The sequence below is a fragment of the Pelodiscus sinensis genome, chromosome 8, assembly GCF_049634645.1.
Source record: "Pelodiscus sinensis isolate JC-2024 chromosome 8, ASM4963464v1, whole genome shotgun sequence".
Taxonomy (NCBI): Eukaryota; Metazoa; Chordata; order Testudines; family Trionychidae; genus Pelodiscus; species Pelodiscus sinensis.
The window spans coordinates 12,553,733-12,577,569 of NC_134718.1; the positions used below are offsets into that span (position 1 = coordinate 12,553,733).

Consider the following 23,837-nt stretch of genomic DNA (forward strand, 5'->3'; position numbering starts at 1 on the left):
GTATTCCCAACTAGATAACAATCAGCAAGAATTTCAGAGGTTTCTTATGGGATCTTTTAACCTCAAGATTGCAAATTCAGATCTCATGAAAGTGACTGGAACAATCCTATTTGTATAGGAGTTGTGCATAGAAGCACCAAATGGCATCAGAATCCCATTGTGCTGGACCAATGGCGGGCAACCTGCAGACCACAAACCCCCTGGCAGCTTCTCTCCGCATGTGCCTCTGTAGCCCTGCACTTCCTATTCTTCTCCCGCCTTCGAAGCACTTTTGGAGCACCTAAATCACCTGATTCATGTTCCGTCCCTGATCCTCCCTCTCCGAGTTGGAATGCCACGAATCAATGTGTGGAGTTCCAGCTCTGAGGGGAGAAGGAGGAGCAGGGATGGAGCACGAATCAGGTGATTTTGGTGCCCCGAAAGTTCTGGGAGGGCGGGGGAGAGCAAGTAAGTGCAGGGCTCTGGTGTCTCAGTGCATGAGAGGCGCGTGGGGGAGGGGGAATATACAGGGTGAATCAGGTCCAGTGTTTCTCATTTACACATCTCTAAGGCCAGCATGAATCCCTAACTCCATACATACAACTGTGTCTTTGAAAAAACTCATTGTGTCATGCACAAAACAGGAAACCTGCAATGGTGTGAGCCCCGAAGGAAGCTCTAGAGCTAAATATCCTGAACTCTGAGAGAGCACACATCCCTCTGAAACTTGTCAATGGACTCAAAACATGCAACTTGTCAATGGAATAAAAAAGCTGCCTATAGAAATGTAGATCTTTCCTTGTCTGCATCATACCGGTTTAGAAAGAAAAGCTTGTAGATAAAAGCAGAGCTAAAAATAGAAGTACACAAGCAGACTAGTTCCTGGAGGTATGTAAAAAAGAAATAATAAACAGATAACAAAAAAGAGACACAACATCATAGGCCAGTTAAATTCATCCTGCAAATAAACTTTTTTCCCTGTGGATTGGGAATTAGTTTAGGTCTGTTTGTCTTTTAATGTTTAATTTTCATCAGTCTATATGCTGGCAAATAGGAAAACTCTCCCAAAAGGATATGAGTGACGTAAACACCACAGAGGGAGAGGACTAGTTCAGAACAATTCAAACTGGTCTGAACTAGGAGCAAAGAGCAGAAACTGAACAAAGAAACATGTGAGACACAGTATGAGAAGTTTCCCAGCAATGAGTTCTTCTAGATGATACATAAGTTGAATAAGAGAAACATAAAGCTGGAAAGGACCTTGAGAGGTCATTTAGTCCTGCTGAGACAGGACCAAGTAAACATAGACCATCTCTAACAGGTATTTGGCCCATCTGTTCTTAAAAACAATTATAGGGATTCTACAATCTCTAGTTCTAGTTAACTATCCAAATGGTCAGAAAATTGTCCCTAATGTCCAACCAGCGGGCCTGATTCACTACTGACTTACACTTCTGTGACTTATACCAGCACACAGGCCTTGTCTGCACTAACCCTCCACCCCCATTAATCTAATCTACGTAATTTCAGCTACACAAATAGCATAGCTGAAATCAACGTACTTACCATGGTGTTTCTGTGTTGTAAGGTTGGTGGGGACTGCTCTCCTGTCGACTTGGGCTACTCTTCTCATCCTGGTGGAGAACTGGAGTCCACGGGAGAGCACTCATAAATCAATTTATTGTGTCTAAACAGACATGGTAAATCGACCGCCAGTGGATCTATTGCTGCAGCATTGATCCACCACATAGGCTAAGTCTATATTACAGTCCTTTGTCGGAAAAAGCTATACAAATTGTGCTCTGCAATTTGCATAACTTTTGCCGATCGCTTTTCCGAAGAGGCTGTCCCACCATTTGGCCCAGCCTAGATGGGGCCAAATGGCGGAAAAACCTTCTCTTTCGGCGGAGCCCTGATCCCTCATAGAATGAGATATACAGGGCTCCCTGAAATAGCACGTTTTCTCTTCCGCAAAAAAAAGCGGAAGAGCAAATGCATTCCTTGGACATGCAGGAGTAGTGAAGACAAGCCCTCGGTAAGTATAAATATGGGTGCTACTGCACCTGTTATGCTCTATCTCCACAGGTGCCAGGGAAGAGCCAAATCTCACTGAAGTCAATGAACGTGTTTTCCCACTGAGTTCACTGACTTCTTGATCAAACTAGATGTCGTCAAAAGTTCTGAGGCAGGTGACAAATCAGACTGTTATAAAGTGTTGTTTAAATCCAAATGGACAAAACACAGTGAAGAGTCACTGAAATCTTGTAAGAAATGTTGTCAAATTCTTGATTATTATTGTACTGGAATTTGGGGGCAATCTGTTGTTTGGAACTCCAAAGTTCTTTAGGTACAGGCAACATCATTTGTCATTTTTCCTGAAAAGACTAGAAATAGAGAAATCTCTTAAAACTCATATAAAGCTCAATTATAAATTCCACTGCTCAGACACCAATGTGCTAAATGTTCAAAAAGACTGATAATCATATATTCCTTTGACAAACTAGGATTTGTAAATGTGTCTCTTTCCACATTTACCTGTGGAAAGAGTATTTCTAACAGTCTTTCAATTAAACATGGGGATGATGGTGCTAAGTTTTAAGCACCAAAGTTTTCAGTGTTGCAGTTTATATTTAAGCACCTAAAAGTTTGAATGCTGGTTCAAAATATCCAGACTTATAAAAATTGGGCTGAAAACTATGACTGTGCATGTGTGAGAGAAAGAGTCTACAAATAACCTTGTATACTTGATTCAATTGAACTTCATAGGATATTTTGTAATTTCTGTTTGTGGTCCTGACCAATGTCCTTTCTAATCTTTTCCAGCCACGTCCAGATTTTCTATGTGCGGAATAATTTTATGTGCACCAGGGCAGTGTTTCTCAACCAGTGATATGAGTACCTTTAGGAGTACTTGAGAGAAGTCTGGTGGGTATGTCATCACAACTGAAAATTAGAAAAAACTGAATTTTTGTTTTAAGTTTTACAGTGCTTTATTATTTTTGTACTTTTTACGCCCACAAATTTAATCGCCCGCCCAACTATGATGAATTTGTTTAAACAAATGCGTTACAATGGTAGAAATTTGTTTTGTGTGTCTGAAAACTGTAGGTACTGGGAGTACTTATAATTATTTTTTTGAAAAAGGGATACTTTATTAAAAAAAGGTTGAGAAACACTGCACCAAGGCTTATGTGAATATGCATCACCAACAGAAAAAAAAAAGCCTACCTCTGGGCTCTCTGTTAATCGGCAGGGTGGCGTCTAATCTCTGCTGAGAAGCCTCACAAATGCCCATGTTACAGTGATGGATCCTGACACAGACCAGGAAATGAAGAGCTGCCCATGTTGAAGAGGGAGAAGGCGAACAGTTATTTTAAATTCTCCAGTGTTTGGTTTGAGCTTGATTTCAGTTCAGAGGTAGCTCTAAGTGGATCACAATTTGTCTGCCCATGTTCATGTCTGTCCAGAATTGGGTCTCTCCCATGGATTTAATACAAATACACAATGAATCATGTAAGACAATAGTTCTCAAACTGGGGGTGGGACCTGCAAAGTGGGTTGTACTCCCATTTTAATGGGGTCACCAGGTCAGGCATTAGATTTGCTGGGGTTTGGGGTTGAAACTGGAGCATAAATCCCAGGGCAAGGTGGCAGGGGCTCAAGTTACAGGCTCCAGGCCTTGGACTGAAGCCCTCATGCTTCTTCTTTAGCACCCCCAACCCAGGGCAGAGGAGCTCAAGCAGGCTCAGGCTTTGGTGCCCTCTTCCCCCCAAAGACATGTAGTCATTTTTCTTGTCAGAAGGGGGTCCCAATGCCATGAAGTATGAGAACTCCTCATTTAGAATATTGTCCCAGAGTCTCTGCACAGGTAAATTTCCCATTGAAGTCAATGTAAGTTTTGCCTGTGACATGACATGAGAATTGTAGAGTAATATGTCTTTAGGTACAGAGAATAGCGGTGTGCTTTGCAAACATTAATAAACTAAGCCTCACAGCAGCCTGTGAGTGGCATAACTGAATTGTCGCAGAACTGGAAAGCACCCAAATGACTTTTAGGTATGTGTTTGGCCAAGAGAAAGAAGAGCCCTCTAGCTATATGGCATAATTCTCTAAAATGGGTAAAGTGATTATTCTCTCAGATATTTTAAGTTGTGCCCTAAAGATAGTTTTTGTAACGACAATAACCAATTAAATTCTGCAGTCCCCTTGAAGTGATTGGATGGCTGGTGTTACCCCATGGTTTGTTAATCTATTAAATACTATGATGTAACATTATGTCAAAAACTTTTTTCTTTTTTTTTTTGCTATTACTGCAATGGTAGTGGCACAACAGGGACACAACTGATGTTTTAAACTTTTACTAAGTCATTTGTCCAGAATTACACTAGATAGTGAAAGGACTCCCTCTGTTGGCAAATTCATGCATAACTGCTAAATCCCATTTCTGTGTCTCCATTTTTTTTCTACTTTGATTTTGTCAAATAACAGTAGTTTAGCTGACACTGCTAAGATTTGAAACAACCAACCACCGTTTGCAATTAACCAATTCTAATGTTGCAGATGCCTCAACCCAATAAGCTGATATATTTACCTTAGTCACAAAACATTTTTCTCAAGTTCTTTTTGTTGGTTTTTGTGGGTTTTGCTTCAGAGATGAAGACTGCTGTCAAGCGAGTCATCTCCTGGCAGGGCCAGAGGGGTCATATGCGTGGATGCTGAACTATCCTGTTTTTCAAAAGCAGTAAATTAATCTAAGGAAAATGAATTTCACCATCTGAGTTTTTCAGAAGTGTTCAGTTTCTCCTTAGTTCCAAATGGCCATGTAACCTCACCCCTGCATGCATGCACATGTGCGCAACACACACATATGTGCACACACACTCCTCTCCAGACTCTGACACTTGTGATCTTGAACATACTACTGGACTTACAAGCCAGACTCAGTCTCAGACAAGATGTCCTAGAGACGCAGTTATTCCTTTGCTTGATCCTTCAGCTTTTGTTCGCTATCACCTTCTACTCCTGCTTTCAGAGCAGACCTGTTTCTGAGCAAGAGAAAGCAATCTGCAAGCAGGGCCCCTTGCTGCTCCTTATTTAAACAGAAAATTCTAAATATTTTTCTAGCAGTGTCTATGTAACAGTTTTAGCTAGAGCTGTGCTTTCAAAAATTGTCACCCGCCTATATATTTAGATCTCCAGTATCTAAAGTGTGTGTGTATAATTACGTCCTCCCAGTCATTCACGTACAGCTCGAATCTATGTAAACTGGGACTCTCTGGTCTGGCAACATCTTTGTCTAGCACGACCACAGACGTTCCAAGACCAGAGAATCTGGTGCCTAGGAGCCCTGCAGACTGGCAGGGTTGTGGGCTGTTGGCAGTGAACTACCAGTGGGGCCAGAAGCCTAGATCCCCACAGCTGAGAAGCCGAGTGTGCCCCAGCAGGGCTGCCCAGTGGGATTGGGAGCCCGGCGAGCCACAGCAGAGCTGCCTGGAGGAGCTGGGAGTGGCATGCCACAGAAGGGCTGCTCAGCTAGGCTCCTGGTATGCCTCAGCTGGGCTGCTTGGGGGGGGGGGGGGGAAGAGTAGCAGCCCAGCATGCTGTGAGCTGAGTTGCCTGGCATGGCAGGCAAGTGGGGGGGAGGAACTGGTAGGACAGCAGGGCCTGCAGCCAGTCTAGCTTTGGGGTGGCTAGTAGAGGGGGGCCAGATATGACTTTCCCTGATCTGGCAAAATCCCTCATCTGAAACCAATCCGTTCCTGAGGGTGCCGGATCAGGGAGGTCCAACCTGTATTTAGAAGTTTGGAAAACATCAGACGCCCAGTGCTTATTAAAGCTGCTAGATAAAAAGGATTGCAAAGCTTCACGTGTTTGTTTATAACAGCTTCTCCCGCAGACCTAGTTTCTGCAGCTTGTGAAGATGAGAGGGTAATTTCTATGCCGATGAGAGCACACCCTCCCATTGGAACAGAACATGTTCAGCAAACATGTTGCAGTGTATTGGTACAAATGGGTCACTCAGCACCAGATCGGCAGCTGTGGCCTTGAGTAAGTATAAATTCCCATTGCATCTGATTTGACTCTCTCCTCGTATTGCACATTCTGCCCTGTGCAAAACCCCCTAATGTCAGAGGAAACTATGCATGGGTTATAAGTGTAGGATGTACATGAGAAATCTGAACTGCAATTTGCAGTACACAGGGAAGGTAGAATTTTGCCTTTAATTTAGAGATTATGCACTTGAATAAATCAATACCTCTGACCACAAGAGGGCTCCCTACTTAAGTTCAAACAAAAGACAGGACTATGCAGCACTTTAAAGACTAACAAGATGGTTTATTAGGTGATGAGCTTTCGTAGGCCAGACCCACTTCCTCCGATCAAATTGTGGAAGAAAATTGGCATGACCATATATACCAAAGGGATACAATCAAAAAAAGTGAACACACATAAAAAGGATAAATCAAATTTCAGTTCAGTTCAGTTATTGTATCCAGTCCCACTGTTTGTGAGGGAAACAGCTTTATTTTAGATCCAGATATACCTGCTTTCTGTGGATAACTGTTACTGTCTCTTCCTTTCACTACTGTCAATACTGACAGCAGAAATGCTGTCTGACTAAACTGAGGTTGAAGAAATGTGTTTATTGCAAGCTTTCTGCCTGATGATGTTTCATAGGAATTTTGTCTGGGGGAGTTTGTTCTACATTTTCCCCTCTCCTTTCTGGAGCCAAGTTTTTCTTTATGTTGTCCAGCTGAGAGTGCGGGCCAGTCATATGATTCTCAGCATCTGCCTCCCACTGTGCCCAGGGCTGTTAGTAAAGCAGCTTGCCCTGTTCCAGAAATTAAGGTAAAAGGATAATAATCTCCCATGGTTCGGCAAATTCTTTATTTCAGCAACGGTCAGGTCCCAAGAATGCCAGATTAGGGTACGTCTACACAGCAACATTATTTCAAAAGAACTAGCATTATTTAGAAATAATGTCGAAATACTGTCAAGCTCAAGGACTTCTTACACCGACTCCTGTAAACCTCATTGTACGAGGAGTAAGGGAAGTCAGAGGAAGAGTGCTCTACTTCAAACTAAGTGCTGCGGAGACGCTCCCAATTTCAAAATGAGCTATTTTGAAATAAGCTATGCAAATGATGTAGCTCAATTTGTGTAGCTTATTTCAAGTTAAGCCCTTCTGTGTAGATGCACCCCTAGAGAGGTTCAAACTGTATTTTAAAATGGAAACTGAAATGTTCAGCTATCAAGAGACTCCAGGATTTAGGGCTTTAAGAAAAACACTATCTTTCATAAGGCTCCTGTATACATCGCATGAATTGCCACTATAAAATCTGTAGAAATGGTTGGGCATTCTGACCAGTACCAGCCCGGTCCTTCTGCTCTACTCACCTGCTCATTGCCCCCCTCCCTCCCCAAATATTGCACAGTGCTATTTGAAAATGAAAGCTATAGTATACTCCTGATTATCTAAGTTGGGGGACATGGATTTTATTGAATAATTGGGAGTCCAAATAATCGAGACAGCAGGAACCGCTCACCAGCAGTGTGGCTTTGCTTATCCTCCTCCCTCTCGCAGTTTGGTGGGTGGTCTCTGCTTAGCCTTGCTCACTCAGTGATATCCAGTACCTGCAGGTGCAAGGCAGATTAGAGAACAGACCCCTGGCCAAGACTCTACTCTCTACCCCCACCCCCTCCCTTCCCTGCTGTTTGCACCACGCAGGAATGTGGGGCTGCAGAAAGTCCCTCACACTGTTTTTGGAGATCTCCATTCTAATATAACTGCTGTATTATCCAAATCCCTTCCTACTGCAGCAGCATGAGATATGTGGGGTGCAAGGAAGGGATTGGAATAAGGCAAAGGTCCAGATAGTAGGGTAACAAATGTCACTTGATGAGATTTCAGGTCTGAATGTGGTTATGCAGAACCTATGGCCTTAGGCAGAAGAGCCAAGTGAGTTGCGTAAGGAGCAATAACAGGAAAAATTCAGCTGCCAGTGATTGCTAAGGGAAATTGTAGTGCAATGAAAACTGCAAAGGGGTGAGGCAGGGTCCTCTAGGGCTAGTGCATGATGCTGAGTATGAAGTCAGCAGCAAAAGCTGGATCGTGTCCGATAAGGCAGACAGATACTGCACAAACCCATTGTAACACTTGGACTTTACTTAAATATGATTTTGAATTGATATGTTCATATTAATTAAATGGAAACGGGCAGCACTTCCATCTGTTAAAGCTTAACTAATTGGCTTCAAGTACCTTAATCTGCTTCTCACATAAAGGTGGTTTTTTTTTAAACAAAGATATGCTGCATCAATGGAAGTGTCTAATTAGCTCCTTTCCTAATTTTTGAATGAATTTTATGATGGTGAAAGGTGCCAAAATGACAGCCCTGGAGGCCAAAACCTCATGTATGATTGCCTCTGCAGTAAGAGCTCTAGAACAGAGCACCAGAACAGGGTGGTACAGGGAGTCATGGCCCCATCAATTTTTACTGGCAGTAAGGATGAGCAACAGGGGAGAGCAGGCAGAAAGGAGTGAACGGAGGAGAGGGGGCCCTTAGTGCAAGGAGTCATGCGGAGATAGTTCGGGCACTGGTGGGTCCCCACTTCTAGGAAGCTTTTGTTCACCTGTTCTATAAAAATGTTTGTATCCAGCTATCTAAAACTATTACACACATGGCTGGCCCTGGTTACCATAGTATTTGAGTACTGCAGGTACTTATCCTCCCTGTAAGATAGGGGGATGTACTATTATATTTATTGATAAAACTGTAGTGCAGAGCATAGTTCCCTCTAAGGTGCGCACCTGTGCAGCCATGCACAAAAAATTCTAGGCCTGCCCACCTCCTTTGCAGAGCTATACAGCAGCGCTCACTACTCACATTCCTGCTGGAACGTGAGTGGCGGGTTCCTGATTGGTGGATGTCATGTGGCTTGGCTAGCAGGGCCACGGGAGCCAGCATACTCTGAGGCTTTGGTGGACAGCTAGGGCAGCCTCATCGCAGCCTGCTTCCAGCTCCAGCAGCAGCCCCATGATGAGGTGGTTCCTGCCAGGGCTGCGTGTGCCAGGACAGGAAGCAGGGCTGTGATTGCTTGTAAACAGGTAAGGATCTCCTCCCTATTGTGTCATGGTCAGTGTGAGGTTTTCTACCCCATTTCAAATATCTATGGCATTAAAAAAACGTATTCAGTTATGTGCAAAGTTAGCATGAAACTGTAGAACAGAGCTGGGATTATTTTGTTTTTATAATCTACACATCAGTTTCATAGATGAAGATTTTATAATCTTCAACAGTTTCGGTTAAACTTCTTGTTTATTTTCCTAGACCATTAACTCACACTTATATTAGTAGATAAATTAATTGAATTATTATGGGACTTTACTGGCAGTTTTAAGTGCAGAATTGTGAATCTGATTCTCTTTTTCTTATATTGCTCTTTTTTACAATTGTATTTGTTACACAAAGCATGGGGCATTGCTCCATCTGAATGAGTACACCTTTGGGTTCAGTAACAGTGTAAAGAAAGAGTTCCTTTGATGTGTACACATTTAAACCATTTAACAATTTAAATGTTGAAATTAAGACCCTGATTCAGAGATGCATTAATTGTATACTTAAATCCCTTTGAAGTCAATGCAATTTAATCATGTTTAATGCTAATCATGTACATCTCAGTTCTAACAATTCCATGTTAGAACTGAGACGTACATGCTAATCATGTTAGATCTGAGAATTAAAATGTACATCTCAGCTCTAACAAGTTTCTCCTCTCTTTGATAACATGTACATGCTAATCATGTACATGTTGTTAAAGAGAGAGGAGAAACTTGCATATCTAACTGGACCTATTTTGGATTCCAGCCGTGATTCACTGATAGGGCTAGTTTCTGGGTTACAGTGGAGTATTAATTTTCCTATTATTTGATTTCGTATTAAATAAACATTTAAAGTAATTTACCTTACTTTAATTATCCCTGGTCTTAGTATTTTTCCATAACATTTTAAAAATATGTAGATCTAAGATATTTGTTAGCAACTGGTGGGTGCCATGGTGGTATACATCCAGACAAGTGCACATGACCTCAATAGCAGTGCACAAGACAAAACTCACTCCACTCATGGATGGAAAATATTAGAAGGAACACTAGTACAGAGAAGCAAAATGACCTGCAAAGGTCACAGGGGAAGACTGCATCCTTCCTGCTAGACATAAACCTCGTGGATTTATTGACAATGGCCCAGAATTTTCCTGACTATTAATTCCATTTTGTGGTGGATCTTGTTTTATGCTTAACTAAAATATTTACCCGATGCTGCGTGGGTTCTTAACTCAATTTTTGTAGGCCAGGTCTACACAACTGTAGAAAGTCAACTTAAGATATGCAACTCTAGTTACATGAATAGCATAGCTATAGTCCATGCATAAATTTGACCCAAGATGCAATCTCCCAACTGGAGGAGATCATCCGGTGAAACTCTTCCATCGACTTCCCTTACTCCTCACAACCTAGTGGAGAACAGTGGTCAGCGGGAGCATTATCAGTGGGTGATTTAGTGGGACCTGATTTGACCCACTAAATCAAGAGACCCCTGGAGATCAGTCTCTGTAGCACTGACCTTAGGATAAGTGAAGATAAGCCCTAATAGTGAACAAAAGGAAGGGGGCATTTGGCAGGAGTCCTGGTAATCATCTTGTTTTTCATTTAAACAAACTCTAAAAAGCAGGGAGGCACATACATTGATGTGCATTTCTGATTCCATAACCTAATAATTTACATACTTTCCTTTTGGAAAACATTTCCATTCTTTATGCAACTGAATATTTTTATATATTCAAGGCTGAACTAACACAGTCCATTTCCAGCCTATATTTTGTCCCTTCTCTGAACGGACCAACTCAGAAGTACTAAATGGAGAAAAGAGGAGGAAGAGTGTGCTGTGGACAAGTAGAAATGTCACTGGTGCCAACTCCTGATCCACTGAAGTCAATGGCAACACTGAAAAGTGGGAACAGAATTTGCTTGATAATGCTGAAACAATTACAGTAAACTTCCGATAATCCGGCACCTTTAGGACCCAGGGGGTGCTGGATTATCAAATATGCCAGACTATTGGAAGGGGGGGCTATGAGGGGCCTGGGGTGGGGTGGGAGGGATGCCACCCTAGACCCCTCATAGCCCCCCCCCTTCCAATAGTCCGGCTCTGCCCCAGGCATCCCTGATTCAACCGCAGCTGGTCAGTTTCAGCAGCGGCTGAATGGGGGACACCTGCAGCAGAGCAGCTGGAGTGCTGCCTGGTTGGTCCAGTAGCGCCAAGGACCTTGGCGCAGCGAGACCAACCCGGCAGCACCCCAGTTGCTCTTGGGGATGCCTGGGGCAGAGCACCTGGGGTGCTGCCGGGTTGGTCCCGCAGCGCCGCTCCTTGGCGCTATTGGACCAACCCAGCAGCTCCCCAGCTTCTCTACACCAGGTGTCCCCAAGTCAGCTGCTGCTGATACTGATCAGCGACTGACTCCAGGAAGCCCGAGACAGAGCTGCTCTGCCCCCGGCTTCCTGGAGTCAGCCGCTGGTCAGTTTCAACAACAGCTGAATCAGGATGCCTGGGACAGAGCATCTGGGGCGCTGAAGGGTTGGTCCCACAGCGCCACACCTTGGCGCTGCGGGGACCAACCTGGCAGCACCCCAGCTGCCCTGTCCCAGGCGTCCCCAAGTCAGCTGCGGCTGAAACTGATCAGGGGCTGGTTCCAGGAATCTGGGGCAGAGCTGCTCTGCCTCAGGCTTCCTGGAGTCAGCCTCTGGTCAGTTTCAGCAGTGGCTGAATCGGGGACAGCTGGGGTGCTGCCAGGTTGGTCCCGCAGCCCCGAGGGGCAGCGCTACGGGACCTACCTGGCAGCACTCCAGCTGCTCTGCCCCCAGCTTCCCCGATTCAGCCGCTGGTCAGTTTTAGCAGCGGCTGAATCCGGGAAGCTGGGGGCAGAGCAGCTCCAATGGTCCGGCTGCTCGGAGCACTTCCGGGTTCCTGATGGTGTTGGACCATCAGGAGTGCCGGACCATCAGAGTTTTACTGTCTTCTGTTCCTCATCAGCACTCTTAAATTGCTTCCGTAATATGCTCGAGAGAGTGTCAATGCCAGACATTAATCACTTAATTTAAAGATGCAGCATTCTTCTTTAGTATGTTGAGTTTTTTTCCCCCAACAGAAACTCAAAGGCTGTTCACGGATAGCTAAAAATGAGGATTCCTGTGGCACCTTCATCCTTTGGAATGAAAAGGGAAATCCCTCCTCCCCTGTTACGGCTAATATCCAAGGGGATTGAAAAGGGAAATCCCCCCCCCCCCCCCCGGCAGGGCTAGCGCCCAGGGGCAATGAAAAGGGAAATCCCCCCCCCCCCCGGCAGGGCTAGCGCCCAGGGGCAATGAAAAGGGAAATCCCCCCCCCCCCCGGCAGGGCTAGCGCCCAGGGGCAATGAAAAGGGAAATCCCCCCCCCCCCCGGCAGGGCTAGCGCCCAGGGGCAATGAAAAGGGAAATCCCCCCCCCCCGGCAGGGCTTGCGCCCAGGGGCAATGAAAAGGGAAATCCCCCCCCCCCCCCGGCAGGGCTAGCGCCCAGGGGCAATGAAAAGGGAAATCCCCCGGGCAGGGCTAGTGCCAGGCGAACAGGAGGAGCCGGGATCGAACCCGCGGCCTCAGGTCACTGCACCGCACGGAGCTAACGGAGAAATCTCGCTTCCGTCTTCTCACTCGGGCGAGCACAGCGGCCCCCCCGCTCCCCGGCCGCGGGACCGAGCGAAAGCGGCTCAAACCTGGGGCGCCTCGCGCAGCGGCGGAGCCGTTAGCACGTGCAGGCAGTTGGAGTCCGAGGCGGAGCCGAGGGAGGCGCCGGGCGCGCTGCTCCAGGACGCGACAGGCAGGGCAGGCACTCAGGGGACCAGCGGGGGGACCCTCCGGGGTACCGGGGCGACGGGAGTTGACGGGGCCCAGCTGCCGCGGGGGACAGTAGCGCAGCACGACTCCGACAGCTACGCATGCGCGTGCTCACGACCCCCCCTCACCGCAATGAGCCCCGCCCACAGCACGCTGCGTCGGCGTTCCCCTACTACGCAGGCGCCAACTTTCCCGCCCAAACTGGGCGGAAACCAAATGAGAAACACCTGTTTCCCCCCACCACGCCCAGGGCTGAGTGCATAAAAAGGCCGGTATTGGCCACACCCCTTTCACTTCTGAAAGCGCACGCGCCGTGCCGCTCGTCGGGGAGAGGGCTGGTCCCGCAGACGCGCTTTGCCCGCACCAAGACAGGTAATTCCCTCGCTCGGCTCCTCGCCGCGGATAACAACGCCACGAGGCCGCCTGGCCCGTGCGGCTGCCTCCTCGGGCAGCTTCGCTCCAGCTCCCCGTCTTGCCCAGCGTGCGTAGAGAGCGAGGCCCTGTTTCCCGGCCAGGCTGAGGAGACGACGCCGCTGCCTCCTGCTCCCAGCCCGACACCCCCCCCCCCCCCACAGTACCGCAGGGGAGCTGGCCTGGGAAAAGTCGGGTGGAGTTTCGGTGAGTGCGCCCTTGCGGGGGGGACGCTGTGTCCCGTGCTGGCTGGGCTAAGTACCTGAGGCTCTGTGTGAGGGGTTTCTTTCACTGGTGCTGGTTGCAGTGGCTGTTCGGCAGTGTGTTGAGCAGTGTGAATTGTGTGTCATGGGAGTGCTTTGTTACAGGAGTATATTGAAGGGGCAATGGCATTGGAGATAAGGCTTTGAGCTGGGCCGCCTTCTTAGAGCCACACCCTGATACCAAAGACAGGCTGAAGATAAACTGAGGGAGCACCCAAGAGGGCAGCTTGACTGGAAAGGCCGGATAGGAACTCTGGTAAGGTTGCCCTTTATGGGGGGAGGGATTGTCTGCTGTCCTCGGTTGGCTAAATATTCCAGGGGTGTGTGGTGGCTTTCTTTCACTGGTGCTGGTTGAAGGGGTGATTTGTCGATGTTTATCACAGTGTAGTAGGTGAGCTCTCTTGCAGGTGTATATTCAAGGAGCAATAGGATTAGAGGCAAGGCTCTGAGCTGGGCCTCCTTAGATCCTCCAGCCTTCTACCAAACCCAGACAAAGGGGAAATGGATGGAGCAGCCAACAGCCTCCAACAAAGCATGTTGCTCGGGAATGGTCTGATGGGAGCTCAGGTAAGTTGGGACTTTGGGGGGAGGCAGAGGTGTGTACCTGCTTGGTATGTTAAGTATCCAAGGGTCTCTGAGATGGTTTTCTTCTACTGGTGATGATCGCAGGGATGGTTAGGCTGTGTGTTTCACTGAATTGTGTGTAACAGGTGTGCTTTGTTGTAGCTGTATATTGAAGGGGCAGAGGCATTGGAGGCAAGCCTTTGAGATGGGCCTTGTTCTTAGGACTACAGCCTTATATGAAAGACAGGCTGAGGAGAAAGTGAGGGAGCAACCACGAGATCAGCTTGCCTGGGAAAGGTAGGCTAGCAGCTCAGGTAAGTGTGGTGTGGAGGGGTTGTGTACTGATATAACCTTGGATACCGACAGTACCTATCTGTGATGGTTTTCTTTCACTGGTGATGGTTGCAGGGATTGTTTGGTCATGTGTTTATCACTGTATAGTGTGTAATGGGTGTGCTTTGCTACAGGTGTATATTCAAGAGGCAGTAGCATTGGAGATTTGGAGATAAGGCTTTGAGCCGGGCCTCCTTTTTAGAGCAACTAGCCTTATGCTAAAAGCAGGCGAGGGGAAACTGAGGAAGCATCCAAGAGGGCAGCTTCACTGGAAAGCCCGGATAGGGACTCTGGTAAGTTTGCCTTTCATGGGCGGGCCGGGGGCAGGGAGGGTTGTCTGCTGTCCTCGGTGGGCTAAGTGTCCAAGGGTATGTTTGGTGACTTTTTTTCCACTGGTGCTGGTAGAAGGGACAGTTGGGCTGTGTGTTTGACTGAACTGTTTAGTAGGTGTGTTCTCTTTCAGATTTATAGTCAAGGGGCGATTGGATTAGAGACAAGGCTTTGAGATGGGCCTCCTTTTTAAGATCCTCCAGCCTTATACCTAAGGTAGACAGAGGGGAAACGGAGGGAGCAGCTTAACAACCTCCAACAAAGCACATTGCTCGGGAATGGTCTGATGGGAGCTCAGGTAAGTTGGGCCTTTGGCGGGAAGTGGAGTTATATACTGCATGCTTGGTATGTTAAGCATCCAAAGGTCTGAGATGGTTTTCTTTTACTGGTGATGGTCGCAGGGATGGTTGGGCTGTGTTGATCATGGTGAATTGTAGGTAATGGGTATGTTTCATTGCAGCTATACATTGAAGAGGCTATAGAACAAAACACCTTGCCTAGGAAAGGTAGGATAGGAGCTTGGGTAAGTTTGGCCTTTGAAGGTGGCGGGAGGGTGCTGGCTGGGCTTAAGTATCCAAGAGTCTGTGACACAGTTTGCTTTCACTGGTGATGGTTGCAGGGATGGTTTGCCTGTGTTTATTACTATGAATTGTGTATAATGGGAGTGCTTTGTTGCAGGTACATATTGAAGGGGCAATGGCATTGGAGGCAAGCCTTTGAGATGGGCCTCGTTCTTAGGACTACAGCCTTATACGAAAGCGGCGCCAAGGAGAAACTGAGGGAGCAACCACGAAAGCAGCTTGCCTGGGACAAAGGTAGGATAGCAGCTCAAGTGTGGCGTGGAGGGGTTATGTACTGTGATAGGTACTGTCAGTATCCAAGGGTATCTGTGATTTTCTTTCACTGGTGACGGTTGCAGGGACTATTTGGTCATGTGTTTATCATGGTGAATAGTGTGTAATGGGTATGCTTTGTTACAGGTGTATATTCAAGAGGCAATAGCATTGGAGATAAGGCTTTGAGCCGGGCCTCCTTTTTAGAGTAACTAGCCTTATGCTAAAAGCAGGCGAAGGGAAACTGAGGGAGCAGCCAAGAGGGCAGCGTCACTGGAAAGCCCGGATAGAGACTCTGGTAAGTTTGTCTTACATGGGCGGGCTGGGGGAGGGGAGGGTTGTGTGCTGTCCTCGGTGGGCTAAGTGTCCAAGGATATGTTTGGTGTTTTTTTCCCACTGGTGCTGGTTGCAGGGATGGTTTGGCAGTGTTCAGCAGTGTGAATTGTGTGTCATGGGAGTGCTTTGTTGCAGGTATATATCGAAGGGGCAATGGCATTGGAGGTAAGGCATTGAGATAGGCCGCCTTAGAGCCACACCATTATACCAAAGATGGGCCAAGGATAAATTGAGGGAGCAACCAAGAGATCTGCTTGCCTGGGAAAGGTCACATAGGAGCTCAGGTAAGTGTGGCGTTGAGGAGCGGAGGCGTATACTGTGCTGGATACTGTCAGTATCCAAGTGTGCGTGATGGTTTTCTTTCACAGGTGATGGTTGCAGGGACTGTTTGGCCATGTGTTTATCATGGTGAATAGTGTGTAATGGGTGTGCTTTGTCGTAGGTGCCTCTAAGAGGCGATAGCATTAGAGGTAAGGGTCTGAGATGGGCCTCCTTGTTGGAGCAACCAGCCTTAAACCAAAGGCAAACGGAGGGAGCAACCAAGAGGGGGCAGCATGACTGGAAAGGTTGGATAGCAACTCTGGTAAGGTTGCCCTTTGCCAGGGAGGGAGCATTGTCTGCTGTCCTGGGTTGGGTAAGTATCCTGGGGGGAGGGGTGGTGCTGGTTGAAGGGACTGTTTGGCTGAGTGTTTATCACTGAACTGTGTAGCAAGTGTGCTCTCTTGCAGGTGTACATTCAAGGGGTGATAAGTTTAGAGACCAGGCTCTGAGCTGGGCCGCCTTCTTAAATCCTCCAGGATTATACCAAATGCAGAGGGGAAATGGAGGGAGCAGCAAACAAAGAACGTTGCTTGGGAATGGACTATGGGAGTTCAGGTAAGTAGGGTCTTTGTGGGGGAGGCGGAGGTTTGTACTGTGCTTGGTATAAGTATCTAAGGGTCTGAGATGGTTGTCTTTTACTAGTAATGGTTGCAGGGATGGTGGGGTTGTGTATTTATCACTGAATTGTGTGTAATTGGTGTGCTTTGTTGCAGCTGTATATTGAAGGGACTACAGCAATGGAGGCAAGACTTGGAACTGGTTCTCCTTGGAGCTTCCAGCCTTACACTAAACACCAGCTGAGGGGAAATGGAGGGAGCATCCAAGAGGGCAGCTTGCCTAGGAAAGGTCAGATAGGAACTCAGGTAAGTGTGGCATTGAGGTATGTAGGGGATAGCGTATTGTGCTGGGTACAGTAAGTATCCAAGGGTCTGTGAGATGGTTTCCTTTCACTGGTGTTGGTTGCAGAGGCAGATGGGCTGTGAGTTGATGAATTGTAAGTAACAAGTCTTTTGTTGCAGCTGTATATCGAATGGACAATAGCATTGGAGGCAAGGCTTTGAGAAGAGCACTGGGCCTCTCTCAGCCTCCAGCCTTATAGCAAATGCACTCAGAGGGGAAATGGAGGGAGCAATCAACAAAGCCCCTTGCCTAGGAGAGGTAGGTTAGGAGCTCAGGTAAGTTTGGTCTTTGGGGGTGGGGGAAACGTTGTTGGCTGTGCTGACTGGGCTAAGCATCCAAGTCTCTGATATGCTTTTCTTTCACGGGTGATGTTGCAGGCATGTTGAAAGTGTTGCTGTGTTCTCTGGCCAGGTTGAGAAGCTCTGCCGCCTCCTCCCTGCATGGAACGCACGGCGCCTGTCCCCACAGCAGGGCTGGTCAGTATCATGACAGAGCCCACAGGGGAGCTCCCCTGGGAAAGGTGGGATAGAGTTTAGGTAAGTGTAGCTGGGCTAAGTATCTAAAGCTCTGTGGTGGTTTTCTTTCACTGGTGATGGTTGCAGGGATGTTTATCACTGTGAATTGTGTACAATGGGAATGCTTTGTTGCAGGTATATACTGAAGGGGCAATGGCATTGGAAGCAAAGCCTGCGTGCTTGGTATGTTAAGTATCCAAGCGTCTCGGAGATGATTTTCTTCTACTGGTGATGGTCGCAGGGATGGTTGGGCTGTGTGTTTCACTGAATTGTGTGTAACGGGTGTGCTTTGTTGCAGCTGTATATTGAAGGGGCAGAGGCATTGGAGGCAAGCATTTGAGATGGGCCTTGTTCTTAGGACTACAACCTTATGTGGAAGACCGGCTGAGGAGAAACTGAGGGGAGCCAACCGAAAGGGCAGTTTGCCTGGAAAAGGTAGGATAGTAGCTCAGGTAAGTGTGGAGTGGAGGGGCAGAGGGGTTGTATACTGTGCTGGACACTGTCGTTGTTTAAAGGTCTCGGCTACAGTTTTCTTTCACGGGTGATGGTTGAAGAGACTGTTTGGTCATGTTACACACTGTTCACTGTTGAATGAGTGTGCTTCTTGCAGCTGTACATTCAAGAGACAATAGCATTACAGGTAAGGCTTTGAGACGGGCTTCCTTCTTGGTATTCTTGAACTGGTGATAGCTGCAGGAATGCTTTAGATGTGTGTTTATCACTGTGAACTCTATGTAATGGGTGTGCTTACTTGCAGGTGTATATAGAAGTGACGATAGCGTTAGACGCAAGGTTTTCAGCTTGGCCGATGCCTTGTGTGTACTAAAGACAGAGGGGAAACGGACAGAGCAGCACACAGGGATCCTAACCTGGGAAACATTTAAGAGTTCTTCGGCAAGTGTACTTTTGGAGTGGATGTGGGTGGGAGGGTGTGTTGGGGAGAGGGGGCTGTGCTGTGGGCAGGAGGGATGAATATGCAATGATCTGTCTGTTTTGCGTGACTGGTGCTAGTTGCAGGGACTGAGACCATGTGCTTGGCAATTGAGAGTGCCTTGTTGCAGGTGGGGGCGATTGAGCTGGAGACAAAGCTTGGAGCCGACAGAGGGGAGGTGAGGTAAGTGTGGCTTTTGGGGGGCTGTGTTAAGAACATAAGAACGGCCCTACGGGGTCAGACCGGAGGCCCATCTGGCCCCGAACGCTGTCTTGCGACCGTGGCCGGTGGCAGATGCCCCGTAGGGAGTGAACCCCTTTCTGCAGCTCACTTAGAAATAGTTTGAATGGGATCGGTCTCAGTACGGATCCTTGGAGGGACACCTCTCTGCATTCTGAAAACTGGCCATTTATTCTTACCCTTTATTTCCTGGGGTGTAGTTTCGGTTTGGGTGTGGGTTTCGGTTTTTTGTTTTGTTTTTTGTTTTTGTTTTACCAGTCCTCAATCCATGAAGACCTTCCCTCTCATCCCATGACAACGTCCTTGACGTCAGAGCCTTTGGTGAGGGACCTTGTCAAAGGCTTTCTGGAAATCGAAGTATACTATAGCTGCTGGCTTCCCCCTTGTCCGCAGGTCTGTTGGAACCCCTCCCCTTAAGAAGTCTACCGTAAGGCACGACTTCCCTTTACGGAAACTGGGTTGACTTCTCCCGCTCCCCGCCCCCCAACCAATTACGTTCATCTATGTATTTGAGAATTTTAGGGTTGACCGAAGTTCCGAGTAATGTGACTGGTACCGACGTTAGACCTGCTGGTCTGTAATTGCCAGGTTGACCTCTAGAGCCCTTTTAAAAATATTGGCGTCCCATTAGCTGTGTTTCCAGTCATTAGATACAGATGCTTGCTTTAAAGGATAGGTTACACAAACCCCAGTTAATAGCAGTTGCGCAGTTTCACGTTTGACTTCTTCTTTCAGAAGTCTTGGGTGAATGGCGTCTGGTCCCCCGCTGACTTGTTACTGTGGAGTTTTATCGGTTTGTTCCGAAACCACCTCCCGCGGCACCTCAATCTGGGACAATTCCTCAGCTTTGTCAGCTAAAAAGAATTGCTCGGGTTTGGGAATCTCCTGTGGGAGAAAAATCCAATAACTCCAGTTGTCGGGGGGGGGGGGGCGAAGAGGGAGGGAGACTGTGCAGGAAAGCAAAACTCTCTAAAAAAAACTGCTGTAAGGGTTAAAAGTTTTCCAGGCCTCTCTCCCTGTAAGAGAAACCATCTTAACTCTAATCAAGACCCTTACAATGTTTCCTATCTCAACTTCATGGAGACTCCTCGTTTGTCATGTAAACTCTTATCTTTGTCACAGTTGCCTTATAGACTCCTCACTTGGGTTCTCGTGTGCCTTTGTACTGTAAAACTTTACTTCTAGCACTTCTGGTGTGAACAGAAACGTCTCAGAGTACTTCTGCTGAGACTTTGATATGGTAAAGAAAACAATCAACAACTTAACTGTCTGAACATATTGTATAAAGGATCCCTGAAACTCTCTCAGGGCTGCTGCTGCTCTCACTCTGGTAGCTGTCAGTCTGCATGCATGCATAATAAAGTTTTCCTTCTAGATTTCTCTCCTGCCTCACTGCTTTGATCTCCAGCCTCGGACCCTTCTGGGGACTCTGTACCCCAGGGGAGCGAGATTTCCCCAACAATTTAGCGTCAAAAGTGGGATGGCTTGGAACTCCAGTTGGAAAGGCTGACGATGGGGAACGGGAACGGACTACAGCGCGCATCACGAAGGGTAAGGGATCCATTTAAAATCCCCCAGTCCGCCTCCCTGTTCTCATCACCAGCTGGACCGGCTTGCGGTAAGTCATCTTTTGCTCCTAAATTTTCTTGAAGAGGCTGGAGGGAGATTTAAAATGAAAACACTGGGTATAGACAAATAGGGGTTGGATTTTGTTGCTGGCTGACTGGTGGAGAGTCCAAGCGCATGGTTTTGAGTGAGTGAAGTCCGGAACGGGACCGCAGCCGCACCGGTGCTGTCAGTGTCACTGAACAGCTGCCGAAAGCAAGGGCGGTTCCCCTCGGCACATAAGGAGTGTGAGCGAAGCTGACAGTTTGTGTGGACTCCCACCCTATCCTTGGAGAAGATAGTGTTGCTGGATGCCTGTGCTATCCTTGGAGAAGGTAGTACTGTTGGGCTCCTGTGCTGTCCTTGGACAGGACAGTGCTAACGTGGGTGGGATTGCTCCCTCGAGTATGTCTCCGACCGAGGGGAAAGGTTTCTCACAGCCTGGGACTCCCTTGTCTCAGATGATAACAATTTACAGTCAGCTAGGTAAATTGCCGGCAGGTTTGAAACTAAGGAGACTTAAGAAATGAATAAGCCTTTGGAATGGCTATACTCAGGGGAATTCCCAGGAAAAAATGGCCACAAGAAGGTAGCTTTGATTTAGAAAAGCATGCTTATCTTAGTTTTCCTCGAGGAAAAACATCCTAACCAGATGGAATATTGGTGCCTCTGGGAGGATGCGGCGGGGGGGGGAAGAATCACCGCGTTATGGCTAGCCAAAAAGATTCTATTGAAAAGCTGCAGCAACAATTGGCTACTCTAAAGAAACAGCTTGATTCCCCAGATGTGCCATCTGCGCCTCCATCCCCCCCCCCCCTTTGGACCCGATCCTGTTTCTCTGGGTAATGGGAGTGCTGATGCAGCGGCCAGACGGGCAGCAGCACATGGACCTCCGGCTCCCTTTCAGATTCTGGTGTCTCTTTCTCTCCCTGTTTCTTTGCAGGACCTGATAGAACTACAGCAAGCTGCAGAGAGAAATCTTTGGGAGAAAGCAGGCTGCTCCTTATCCCCAGCTGGGATAATGGTTGCGCCTGATGGCCGCCCAGTGGCCCCAAGATCTCTCACATGGCAGCTTGCTCAGGTGTCTCATCAAATGACACACGTGAGCAAAAGGGGGGTGGCCTCACAGATCCTAAAACAATGGTACGCCTCAGGCGTGCACCTCGAAGCTGCAAGGGTACCTAATTCATGTGTGATTTGTAAGCAGTTTAATGTTGCAGGAGGAGACCCACAGGCTAGTGGCCACATGGAAAGGCAGAAAGAATTGCCTGGCAGCCCGGTGGGAAGGACCGTTCCAAGTGCTGCTCGTTACCCACACAGCAGTAAAGGTGAAGGAGCGCCCCTCGTGGATCCACGCAAGTCACGTATGCCGAACTGCAGATCCAACAGAGCCGACTGACCCCGTCACCCAGGACCCCTCCCCGGAGGAATCACCTGAGGACGAGGTTCAGCGGACCGAGGCAGCAGACTCTCAAACCAGACTGTTACCAAACGGGCCTCCACCAGGAGCTTCAAGGTACAACCTGAGAGGTAGGACTGTGCCAGCAAAGACCGACAGGTGAGCCTGGTGCCCTGTTGCTCTCGCAAAGGGGAATCCTTTCCAGTGCTGAGTGAACTGAGAGACTACGGAATCTCGAAGAGTGCCTGCAGAGGCAAGCCAAACAATACTGACTGATTAAGCTTAGTTAGACTGCTTTGCTAGGTGCTATTACTTTATTATTTATTTATTATTTATTATCTTTTCTACTTTAGAGATTTAAGATACTATAATAGGATGAGGATTGTTTTCCTTCTTTTAGTAGTCAGAGTAGCCTTAGTATATAACTTTCCCCACCCTTATCGGGAAGCCCTGCAGAAGATTGTGTCCCTCACCAATGCAAGTGACAGTTGGATATGTGAACAGCCTATCAAAGGCTCTGAAGGCCTTTAACCATTACCGTTTATCCCAACTCCTGCCTCCCTGTGGACCAGACCCCTAAAATTCAGATTTACTGGTAGTCAGTATTCTCCAGGAAAGCGGGAGTGGGTAGATGCCCAGAATGAACACACTGTACCAGGAGTACATTGTCATGGGGGTGGGGTGGGGGGGCAGACAGGCAGATTTGGTGTAAAAATCTAATTGCCTCGGGGATTCCCCTATCAGGAACTGTTTCCATTGTGCTTTGAAAGAAAAATTGGCACTGGTAAAGATCTGGGTTGGATCCCAGAAAATACCTGCTATCGTAGAGTATGGTTAAATCCAGGCAATGGGCAGTGGGCCATTCACAACAGAACCAAAGAGGTATTAAGGATGAAAAATTTGGAAGATGGGGATGGGCAAGTATCCTAGCAGAAGAAGAATACCTAAGAATGTCCAGGACAAATTTTGAGTAATACTCCACTAGGAGTATTAAAGGGGGGAATTGAGGGAGAAAAATCAAATAACTCCAATTGTGTAAGGGGGGACTGTGCAGGAAATCAAAACTCTCTAAAAGAAAACTGTTGTAAGGGTTAAAAGTTTTCCAGGCCCCTCTCGCTGTAACAGAGAAATCATCTTAACTCTAATCAAGACCCTTATAATGCCTCCTATCTCAACTTCCTAGTCTGTCAGTTTGTCATGTAAACTCTTTATCTTTGTCACAGTTGCTTTGTAGACTCCTCACTCGGGTTCTCGTGTGCCTTTGTACTGTAAAACTTACTTCTAGAACTCCTGGTGTGAACAGAAATGTCTGAGTACTTCTGCTGAGACTTTGATATGGTAAAGAAAACAATCAACAACTAAACTGTCTGAACATACTGTATAAAGGATCCCTGAAACTCTCTCTCAGGGCTGCTGCTGCTCTCACTCTGGTAGCTGTCAGCCTGCCTGCATGCTTAATAAAGTTTTGCTTCTAGATTTCTCTCCTGCCTCTCTGCTTTGACCTCCAGCCTGGGGAGCGAGATTTCCCCAACACTCCTTAACTCCGTCCTCCGCTGTGGAGACGAAAGCAAAGAATTCATTTAGTTTCTCCAACGACTTAACGGTGTTGGAGTGCTCCTTGAGCATTTTGCTGGTCAAGTGGCCCCTGCTGGCTGTTAAGCAGGCTTCCTTCTTCTGATGTACTTAGCCAAGTGGGTTTTTATCTTCCCTCCCCCCCTTCTTTTTTTGGACTGTTTGGCTAGCTGTTCTTTATAGTCCTTTTGGCTTTCCTTCTTCTTGTTGTTCTTCTATTTTTGCACTTAATTGGACTGTTTATGCTGCTTTCTCTTTCCTCACCAGGATTTAACTTCCACTTCTTTGTAAATGATGCCTTTTTCTCTGTCACTGCTGCTTTTACTTGGTGACTCTCTTACTGTGCTTTTTAATTTGGGGTATACATTTAAGTT

General features: G+C 47.3%; 4 long non-coding RNA genes across 8 annotated transcripts; 3 read left to right on the plus strand and 1 right to left on the minus strand.

The window, feature by feature from the left end:
- Positions 1 to 335: 335 nt before the first annotated feature.
- LOC112544320 (uncharacterized) lies at positions 336 to 8,148 on the minus strand. Of its 2 annotated transcripts, none has more exons than XR_003087665.2 (4): positions 7,527 to 8,148; positions 4,571 to 4,704; positions 3,208 to 3,315; positions 336 to 1,624 (listed from the first exon to the last, which is right to left on the minus strand). It is a non-coding gene; the product is annotated as an uncharacterized LOC112544320 (long non-coding RNA). The 2 variants fall into 2 exon arrangements; XR_012905772.1 differs by having other exon boundaries at positions 336 to 2,363.
- A 5,513-nt stretch (positions 8,149 to 13,661) lies between these two features.
- Positions 13,662 to 15,409, plus strand: LOC112544322 (uncharacterized). The gene is made up of 3 exons (XR_012905777.1): positions 13,662 to 14,774; positions 14,945 to 15,109; positions 15,272 to 15,409. It is a non-coding gene; the product is annotated as an uncharacterized LOC112544322 (long non-coding RNA).
- An 84-nt stretch (positions 15,410 to 15,493) lies between these two features.
- Positions 15,494 to 18,605, plus strand: LOC112544321 (uncharacterized). Of its 4 annotated transcripts, XR_012905776.1 has the most exons (8): positions 15,494 to 15,942; positions 16,116 to 16,856; positions 17,015 to 17,164; positions 17,321 to 17,459; positions 17,579 to 17,737; positions 17,852 to 17,899; positions 18,015 to 18,151; positions 18,474 to 18,605. It is a non-coding gene; the product is annotated as an uncharacterized LOC112544321 (long non-coding RNA). The 4 variants fall into 4 exon arrangements; XR_012905775.1 differs by having other exon boundaries at positions 17,852 to 18,151; XR_012905773.1 differs by having other exon boundaries at positions 17,579 to 18,151.
- Positions 18,606 to 18,776: 171 nt separating this feature from the next.
- Positions 18,777 to 23,359, plus strand: LOC142830484 (uncharacterized). Its single transcript, XR_012905778.1, has 3 exons — positions 18,777 to 18,830; positions 19,146 to 19,280; positions 21,713 to 23,359. It is a non-coding gene; the product is annotated as an uncharacterized LOC142830484 (long non-coding RNA).
- Positions 23,360 to 23,837: the final 478 nt, after the last annotated feature.